The sequence below is a fragment of the Miniopterus schreibersii genome, assembly GCF_964146895.1.
Source record: "Miniopterus schreibersii genome assembly, chromosome: X".
NCBI lineage: Eukaryota > Metazoa > Chordata > Mammalia > Chiroptera > Miniopteridae > Miniopterus > Miniopterus schreibersii.
The window spans coordinates 98,007,682-98,018,404 of record NC_138104.1 but is presented as its reverse complement, the minus strand read 5'-3'; the positions used below and the strand labels follow the sequence as shown (position 1 = coordinate 98,018,404).

General features: G+C 41.5%; 1 pseudogene across 1 annotated transcript; it reads left to right on the top strand.

Annotated features, from left to right (window-relative positions):
• The first annotated feature begins 6,416 nt into the window (after positions 1-6,416).
• On the top strand, positions 6,417-6,784 carry LOC308551089 (protein Mdm4 pseudogene; annotated as a pseudogene). The gene has a single exon. The product of its transcript is annotated as a protein Mdm4 pseudogene (transcript).
• The last annotated feature ends 3,939 nt before the right edge of the window (positions 6,785-10,723 follow it).

Below are 10,723 nucleotides of genomic sequence, written 5' to 3'. Positions count from 1 at the left end.
CTTGCTACTGTACTGACCCTAGCCAGTGAGCTCATCACTGAGAAAGTGCTACATCATCTGGTTAGTGTCTTATCCTGGAAGCCTGTGCCACTGCCTCCATAATTAAACACAGACCATTAGCTATAACCCACTGCACCCACATCAATTATACCACTTGGGATAATAGCCCCAGAAACCCTCCTTTCCTGTCTTCTGCTTCTCTGGAAATAATCCTGGTTGTATCACACAGGTGTAATTAGAGCTGCCTTGGCTTTTATAAGATGTCAAATTAGCAAGGCTGCTATGCTATGATGGAACAGAAGCTTTGTTCTTCCATACATTGATTAAAAGGTAATTTAACCTCTTCCAAAGGTGCTCTAACCAATCCCCAGGGGTATCTACATTGTGTTAATGAAAATGGCTCTGCAAAGTGATAAATTAGCCCTCTGAGACTAGTATGCAAACTCATCCTCACTGGATGGGCCAGTCTTAAAGAGCTAACTTGGTGGTTTCATCACCCTCTGCCCCCCTCAATTAAATCTTCAGGGGCTCAGTAACCATCTCTGGAGTCCAAAATGCACTCTTGTAGCCTCCTCAGTAATTCAAGCTGCCCATGCTTTCTGCTTTTCTCCCATGTGCTAGGCTAGCTGCCAGAAGCTCAGCAGTGATAGGGTTGCTTAATCAGCCTCATTTCTTAGAGAGAAAAAACTCAGTTTATCATTAAAACAGAGAGAGCCAAGTCAAAGGGTGTCCAAATGTGGGAAGAGCCTAAGCGGTCACTTAATCTAATGCTTTCACTTTACATAAGAGGAAACTGAGGCCCAGGGAGACAGAATATCTCGGCCAAAGTTGCAGAAAGCTGAAGTAGCGGTGATGGACTGGAATCCACTTTCTCTGACAATAAGGTCAACATTTTTTACCCTCCACTAGACATCCTACCAAACTGACTACTACCTATATACCAGTTGTCATATCCTTTGAAGCTCCTCATTCCACTGCCTTGGTTTTCTTCCCAGGGGAAGAAAGCACTCATCTTGCTTGAGAATATGAACCTGCAGTAGACATAAATCTCAATCCACAAACTCAGGTGAGCAAGAAACACTGCTCGTCTTTATCTTCAATAAAGCAACCATCCACTTCTTGCCAAGCTGGTGGGAATTTCAACCTCAGAATTCTTGGATCTTCTCCTCCAGTCTTTGGGGTATGTCAAGGTTCTGGATCTCAGGCACTGCTAAGACATCAGGGTGACCAAAGGATCCCTTCAGCTCTCTAGACTCTGCTGGGTGTTTGGCTGTGCTAGGGGCTGTGGAAACCCTGGCTGGCTGTGAGCCTAGGCTTTGGTCTAACTTTTCTCCCTCAGCTCTATTGTCTGAAATTGGTCTCCTCTTATGATTCTTCCAGGATAAAGAACGTAGGGGCCTGTGGCTCTCCAGCCTCTCAGACATTTCTCCTGTCCCAAGCCAGAGGAATTTCTTTTTGTTTTAGGAAAATCCTTCTTTTCCTCAAAAATATTCTCTTTCTCTTGCCATACACTCTAGGATACTATTACAATTCCCTGGAGAGATTGAGGTTTTTGGAAGCAAACGCCAGGAAGGGAAATATTTTGCAGGTAACTTCTACTCTTTGTCCAGCCTCAAACCTTTACCATGGCAAAAAAGCAGAGTAGAGAAAGAAAAGGAAAAATGCAGGGAAAGGAAGTATAAATTACCTCTCAAAAATTATATTGCACAGGGTGACTGAAAGTTCCATGAAAGGAGAAACACCCAAATTCCAGTTCATTTTCTCTGGGAGAAAGAATGCTAGGGAAAATTTCCCAGCTTCATCTTGAAAGGAGCATGAAGACCAGGGAGTCATTCCGCACAATGAGAGAGGCCACTAAGTAACCTCAAAATGCAGCAAGGTCTGCACCAGCTCTTTTGCATTCCTCACTACTTGATTTCTCCTTAACTCCTTGACACCTGGCTGTGGATGCCACTGCTCTCCAAAACAGCTTTGTGGAAGGTCCCCACTGACCTATTTGTCCAGTCAAGTGGCTGGCTCTTTGACTTCATCCTCTTTGACTTCTCCCCATAACTCTCCTCTGGAGCACGGTTGCTGACACTGAAGCTTACTGGCTCATCCTCTACCTTTCTGGCCATGCCCTCTTTTATTCCTTTACTTACTTTTCTTCCTTTCCTTTCCTCTAACCAAAGGCATTCTCTAGAGAGCTTATCTTGGCCACTTTCTCTTCTATCTCTATTCGATATTTCACCTTGATTAAGCCAATGCTATAACTTTTATCATCTTTAAATCAACAACTCTAGCCTCACTCAATTTATTGAATTCTAGACCCAGAATCCCAACTGCCCTTTGTTTGTTTCCTGCTGGATATGCCATCAATATTATCTCAAATTGCCATGTTAAAAGCAACTCATCATTCTTCTACAAATCATTATCTTTGTGACTTCCTTGCTGCATTAATGCATCACCATTCTATTTGGATGTAAGGAAAATGAAGAGGAGGATCCTTTTTGACTCCTCTCCATTGTCCTTACATCCAATACTGTTTTAATCTAAATAGATTTTACCTCCTCAAATGGAATATTCTAGGAATTACATGACAAGTACAGAATAAAGTGAGACTATCCATCTGCATACTATCTTTCCATATAACATTAAATTAATCATGGCTATCGTTTTGGCCTTTATCCTTCCATAATTTCTTCTACACAAATATGTATTTTTACATATAAGGGATCATCCTGTTTTTGAACTTGTTTTGTCACTTATTATATCATGAACACTTTCCTATGTCATTAAAAGTTCTTTTATACAGCAATTCTCAAACTTTAAGTTTGTATCAGAATTACCTGAGGGTGCTTGTTAAAAAAAACATTCCCTGGATCCTCCCCCAGAGATGTTCATTCATTATTCTAGGGAGGGCCTAGAAACCTGTATGCTTAACCAGCACTACAGAAAATTCTGTTGCATACATTTTCAAGTCCCAGTTTGAGAAACACTAAAGTGGTACAGCACAACTTTTAAATAATTTTTAATTGATTTTAGAGATAGGATGGGTGAGAGAGAGAAACATTGATGTAAGAGAGAAACATCGATCCGGTTCCTCCTGTATGTGCCCCAACCGGGGATCAAACCCCAACCTGGGTATGTACCCTGACCAGGAATCAAACCCACCACCTTTTGGTGTACAAGATGACCCTCCAACCAACTGAGTCACACCAGCCAGGGCCATTACAACTTTTAAGGGTTGTCTCATTTTCTTTTGTTTACAGTTATCATAATTTAGTTATCAACCCCCACTGACATAATGTAGGCTGCTCTCCAGTTTTTTAATATTATTATAGTTCTGCACTGAGTTTATCTCTAGGCTCTCTCTTTACCATTCCCTCTAACCACCCTCCCACCCCTGAACACTTTTTCTTTAAGGTAAATTCCCAAAAATAGAATTTCTGGGTCCAAAGGATATGTAAAATTGTAAACTATATATATATAGTAATATATTATATTCCATTATATTATTCATTATAAAATAATATCTAATGAATAATATATACTAATTAATATATTAATTATGTGATACATAATATAATAATATATTAATTTATATACATTCAAGTGGGGTTTTATTTGGACCCTTGCACAAGATTTACATTGATCCATGTTAATTCCATCTGGTTATATTTCACCCATTGCTTCAAGGGTCGTGATATTTTTATATCCCTACTGCTCATTAAAAGTATTTGTTATGAAAGATACAAATTAAAACCACAATGAGGTATCACTTCACGCCTGTCAGAATGGCTCCATCAACAAATCAACAAATGACACATGCTGGCGAGGATGTGGAGAAAGGGGAACCCTGGTACACTGCTAGTGGGAGTCAGATTGGTGCAGCCACTGTGGAAAACAGTATGGAGGTTCCTCAAAAAATTAAAAGTGGAACTGCCTTTTGACCCAGTGATCCCACTTCTAGAAACATATCCTAAGAACCCTGAAACACTTATCTGAAAGAACTTATGCACCCCTATGTTCACAGCAGCACAATTTACAATAGCTAAGATCTGGAAACAGCCCAAGTGCCCATCAGTAGATGAGTGGATAAAAAAGCTGTGGGACATTTACACCATGGAATACTATGCAGCCGCAAAGAAGAAGGGTTTCTTACCCTTTGGGACAGTATGGATGGACCTGGAGAGGATTATGCTAAGTGAAATAAGCCAGGCAAAGAAAGACAAATATCACATGATCTCACTTATATGTGGAATCTAAAGAACAAAATAAGCTGATGAACAAAATAGATCCAGAGACATTAGAAGCATGGAACAGACTAACGAATCTCAGAGGGAAGGTGGGGGTGGGTGGGTAGGGGGGGAGAGATTAACCAAAGAACTTACATGTATATATGTATAACCCATAGACACAGACAATAGTCTGGTGAAGCCCGGGGGGGGGGGGGGGGGACTGGGTGCAGGGTAGAAGAGGTCAGTGGGGGGAAAAAGGGGACATTCTTAATTCTTTCAACAATAAAGATAATTTTTTTAAAAGTATTTGTTATTTTTGTAATCTCCCGTATATCTGATATGTGGCTTCTCTACTTTCAGCTAAATCATGGATGAGAAATAGTGAGTGGGAGAAGATTGAGAAATGCCTTACTACTCCACCAGAAACCTATATTACTTAGCACTCTGACTCATTCTTCAAACATTAATAACTTAATTTTAATAGTGATTGGCTTATGATTCTACATCTTATTTTTAAGGGAGCGAAGTACAGGAAGGATACAGGTTGTCTGGTAGTGTTAATAATGATAGCAATAATAATAACAATCTCTAATATCAAATTTATTTAGTGCCCAGCACTCTGCTAAATGCTTCACATATACGAGCATGTCTATTTTCCTAACAACCCTGAAAGGTAAGTATTGTTATTATCTCCATTTTGCAGATGGATAAACTGAGGTACATGGAGGCTAAGAAACATACCCAATATCATAAAGCTATTAAGTGGCATAACCAGGATTTGAACCAGGCCATCCAATGTTTCCTCTTGAGCATGCAAACTACTTACCATAGTGCATACATTTCAGCTACTACTATCACTGGTGTGCATGTGTATGCACATGCATGCACACATGCACACACATGCACATACCCCATGGCCAGGAAGCGGATCACCATTGCCTTTGTTATGTGCACAGAAATTAATTGGCCCTGGGCGTCTCTCCTTGTGTTTATCTGAAAACAGTATTTCGAGGAAATGGACATTTGAGCTGTGCTCACACTTAGGGTGACCAACTTGTCCCAGCTTTCCTGGGACTTCACCAGTTTTAGCACCATAAGTCCCAAGTCCCTCTTTCCTGGGCAAACTGGGACATTTGCTCACACTACCCATAGAGTACGGAGACCCGACTGTGTGTTTTGTTATTTCTTCCCACTGAATACACAAGGTGGCATTGTAACCATTCACTCATGCATCCCTCAAACATTTATTGTGCACCTAATCAGAGGTGTGATTGCTGCCCAAGAACCTACCACCAAGGATGGGGCATGGCAACAGGAAAATGAGAAACCTTTGATGACCCCCATCAGAAAGAATTAAATATGTATTTAATGAACAAATACATAGCACTGTGTGCCATGCACTTTAATGAGCACTTTACAGTTTAGGTCATTTAATCCTCATTAACATACTATGGCAGAGTTACTATTATTATCACTCCCATTGTAAAGAAACAGAGGCAAAGAGGTTAAGTACCTTGCCAACCACACAGCTGGCAAGTGGCACACAACAGGATTTAAACCCAGACAAGCCCACATTGCTCCAGAGTCCAGGCCTCTAACTTCTGTGCCATGTTGAGAAAAAAGGACTCCATCCCCTCCAAGAACTCCTGATGGCCTTAGTCTCTCTCTCCAATTCTGTTTGGAGTTTTTCCCTAGCCCTGTGGTTCTCAACCCTGAGTGCACATTAAAATCACCCAGGAGTTTAAAAATTATACTGATTTCCCAAGGCCCCAGTTGCAAATATTTTGATTTAACTGACCCACTTTGACCTGAACATCAGGATTTTTCAAAGCTGCCCACAAGGACCTAATGTGTAGTTGGGCCTGAGAACAGAGGTGGCTAGACCCTCCCCTCTTGCAAACTGGGCTACCCCAAATCCTCTAATCCAGGGCTTTGCTAATGCTAGTGTGTATGTCAATCAGCTGAGAACCTGATTAAAATGCAGATTCTGATTCAGCTGGTTTGGGATGGAGTACAGAAGAGCACAGAGATTCTTTCAGGGCAGAAAGTGTCTCTTGAAAATGCTAAGATACTCAATGTCAAAATGTTTCTAAGTCAATAGGACCCATGGCTGGCACCCTCCAGATTCAGCTGAGGAGCAATGCATGGAGTAGCTGTAAGTTTTAGTCAACAGACTGCAAGTTCTTCAGTTCCAAAATGACATCATTTTCCAATTCCACCCAGGGTTCTATATCTGCTAGTGCCTGCAGGTTCTCCCCAAACCGAGTAAGTCAGATTTCTTTTATGTGTACAACAGGTACAAAAACACTGCCACTCTTGGAGAGTTTGCAGGTGGCAGGTGCAAAGATGAAATGTTCACCATTGGAGTGGTCATGCATTATCTAGGCCACCACATAACGGCGAAGCAGCCTATGGTACACCGTGGTGGAGATCTTTTGGGAGAACTACTTGGAATTCAGGACTTCTCTGTGAAAAATCCAAGCCCTCTTTATGATACTCTAAGAAGGAATCTTGTCCCCACCATGTCAAGGTCACAGCATGGATATTCTGAAGCAACATGCTGAGGAAAGTTTCAACACCAGGAAAAGAACCGAAGAAGGTGGTATTCCCTTGCTGCCGACCTCACCACATAAATGCAGAAATCCTGGAGGGGGACATAGGTCCTGTCATAGGATGAAGTGTGGATTTTGAATGAGTCAGTATTCGAGTAGTTAGGTGCTGGAATAAAAGTAGAAGCTCCAAATACTGACCAAACAAGTGAAAAAAATAGGGAATGTAAGTGACAAAAAGGTGATAGTGGTGGCAAAAATGACCTTGAGGACTCTGCATCCTTGAGTAATGACGCGGATGGAGTAGTTCCTTCTGAGCATGTGGTTGTTTAACTGAGTGCAAGAAACTGAACTCTCCAAACAAGAGATGTTTCTGTTGCTGGGCCCTGAGGAAAGATTAGTATTGTAAGTGAACCCACTATCTCTTCATTCCTATTATCACTGCCACTCCCTTAAAGAAGGAAAATGAAGGAATTGATGTCCCTTATTGCCAAAGAACCTTTCTGGCGCTAGTGGTCAGAGCCAAAGATCTCTAAGGAAAGGAAGAAAAACCCAAACTTCTTGATCTTTGCAGCTCAGTGGAATTCTTACATTTCCCTCACAGCTCTGAGAGTATCTCAAGCGCAGGGAAACAATCAGATGGCCTTTTGGAGCAGAGAGCAGATACAGAAAATATGAAGGACTGACAGAATCTCTTGCAGCCGTGTTACATGTTTGAGAAGAGACCACGAGATGGGACCATTACTCATGGAAGAGCAGGCCACCCTGTCACTTGTTTCCACTGCACCAGAAGATTAAAGAAGCCTGGGGCTTCATGCCCTCTTTGCAAGAAGATTCAGCTGGTTATTAAGGGGTTTATGGCCTAGCTGAATCGGCGAGTTGCAGAGAAATGAGGACTAGGGCCAGGTCAGGGAGAAAATTGTCAGTACTGAGCCTCTCCACTTAGTGTGACCCACTGTGTCTTCATTGATTCATGGAAACGTCTGTGTGCTGGGGCAGCTTCCCTTCTAAATGCATGTGGAATTCAACAGCAATTCTTTAAAACTAGATTATCAATTTGGGGACTCCATTTGCATGAAAAGCTACTTTAATCACTACATTCTTCATCTAAAAAAGAGGTTCTGGGAGAAGCGATTACAAAGACAAACAGGAAAATACATCCAAAGAGAGGGAGGGCCATATGTGAGAGGCCTCAGTCACATGGCCACCCTAACTACAAAGGAGGCTGAGAAATGTAGCCCAGCTGCATGCCAGAGAGGAAAGTAAAATATAGATATTAGTCAGCACTGAAGTAGTCTGTGCCACGTAAGTGCTTTGGTAGGCAAAGGGGTGTACAGGGAGTTTTGTGAACATAGGGAAGGAACTGCTAAATCAGAATGGAGAGACAGACACCAAAGGCTTTCTGAAGGACATGAGTTTTGCAGATAATCAGGAGGGTGAAAAGAGGAGCACGGGAAGAGACCATGGCATGTGCAAAGATGCAGAGGCAGCAAGTGTGCTGATAAATTTGAGAGACTCCAAGTGATTCCCTCTTCCTCAGGCAATAGCAGCATGGAGAGAGAGCCAGGAGATGGGACTGGAGAAGGAGGCAGGAGACAGGATTTGAGCCAAAAAGCTCTGTAGCATCACTGATGTATTTTAAGCAGAGGTGCATTTGAATCTGATTTCCAATTGAGAAAGAGACTGGTAGTTGTGTGGAGGAGGGCTGGGAGCAAGAATGGGAGTTAGAAGACTTTTGCCATTGTCCAGGCAAGAAGCAATCTGGGCTTGAAATAATAAGCAGTGGGGTGCACTGATGGGATCAAACATGAAATCTGAGATATTCATGAGTCAAAATCTATAGGGCTTAGTAACTGATTGAATGTGGTAGATAACATTATAAAAGGATTTAAAGAAAAGTCCTTGGTTTTGTTCATTCGTTGGCTTATTCACTCATTCAACAAATATTTATTGAACATCTACTATGTGTGTTCCTCTAGGTGCCGGAGATACAACAATGAATAAACAAGCAAAATTTATGTCCTCATAGAGTTTATATTCTGCTGGACAATTTAAAAAATCATTAACAAGTAAATATAAATTTCTAGTGTGATTAGGGTTGCCATGTTTAACAAATAACATGTTGTATTTGAGATGACTTTGACAAACTTCTGTGTGGAGATTGTTTAATTGCAACTTATTTCTATGAGTCTTTTGCTCAGGAAGGAATCCTTGGCCACAGATGTGGATTTGGGAGTCATCAACATATGGTTAGTTGCAAGTGACAAAACAACAAGAGCAAACAAACAAGCAAAAAAAACTAATAAAGGAAATCATTGCCTGAGAAGTTCAACTGTTCTTTCCTCAGGTATAACTGGTCCAGGGGTTTTGATAGTATTAGATTTCTGTCTTTCTTTTTAATCTCTTGGATTTTCTTGGGCATTATAGTACCAAGCAACCCCAAAAGCCCTAATACACATCTATTAATTCAACAACTCAGCAGAGATTTGTCTTGTTTTGGTTTTCTAATAGCTTCAGTGGGAAAGTCTCGGTGAAGACTATGATTGGTTGACTGGAGGTTACATGCCCGTTCCTGAACCAAGGCCTACAACCCAGAGGTGGAGTATTCTGACTGGCCATGCTTGGGTCATGAACCTAAACCTGTGACAATTTGTGGGACAGGGTCATCTCCACGAAAACCCACAAGTGTGTTCCTCCAGGAAAGAGAAATCCTGGTACTGGAAGGTGAGCAAAGAGATGTTGAGCAGGTAAAGACCAGAATGTTCTCTGTAGGTGGAAACTGAGGCCTTAGGTATTAGTGAGGTCACCCTGGGAGGACATACAGAGTGAGAGGAACTCAGAACTAATGCCAAAATCCTGGGGAGTACAACACTTAAGAGTTGAATAGAAAAAGATGATCCCTCAAAAGAGATGGAAAATGAGTGGCCAGGTCCATAGGAGGAGATCCTGAGGCCAGTGATGTCCCAGAAACTAAATCAGTGAGCTTCAAAAAGGACTGAGTCAACAGTCACAGAGGAGCCAATGAAAACAAGGACAACAGGAGATGTTACGCAATATCCTGACTGTCAAAGGCCATGAGGTAAAACGAGGTAGTGCCTCTTAGAGGATGGAGGATGGTATTAGGAGAAGCTGGTAGAAGGTACACCAGATTGTCTGGGAGGAGAATCTGGGGAGTTCACTGAATCAGACAGCCCTAAATGTGTCAGCTTCTCAAACTGAGGATCCAGAGAATCAGGAAAGCCTAGACTTAACACATAGCATCTCTCTTGATCCTCAAACCTATGCAAAAAATTATCAGGTGAGTCACATAATTTCTATAATAAAACAAACATAGTTATATATGTTGCAAGATGCAAAATCTATTGGAATTTTAAGCTAAAATATTAAACTGTAAAGAGATTTCTACTTGCCAGAAGATCCCTTCAGACTATGCTCCCAGAGATCCTTGCAGTGAGCATTCCTTCCCCTCTGGTTAGGAAGTCTTTGGGTGGAGAAAAATGGGAATCATGGCTGTTATCTGCTCATTTGCCCACTGCTCTATAGGTAGAGATCATATAGATTTCAAGGATGTTTTAGGACACACGCACTTAAAATAATTAAAGCAATGCTTCTTATTTGTGATGCACTTACTATGTAACAGGCACTGTTCTAAGGGCTTGACCTTGGTTACACCTCACAATGACCCCATGAGATGGAATATTATTATGATCACTCCTATTTTAAAGATGAGGAAATTGATGTACAGAGAGGTTAAATAACTTAGCCAAGGCCACATGTTCTGTATTTAAACCCAGAGATTCTGGCTTCTGAGCCAGTGTCCTTAATCACACAGCACATACTACTCCCTTGTTCTGCCCCATATTTTCCATATGAGCCAGTGCACTTCTCAGACCATAGGTTCTGATACTGGTTCAGAAAAGAAGGTTAGTCCTTATATGATGGTCTGTACATTTC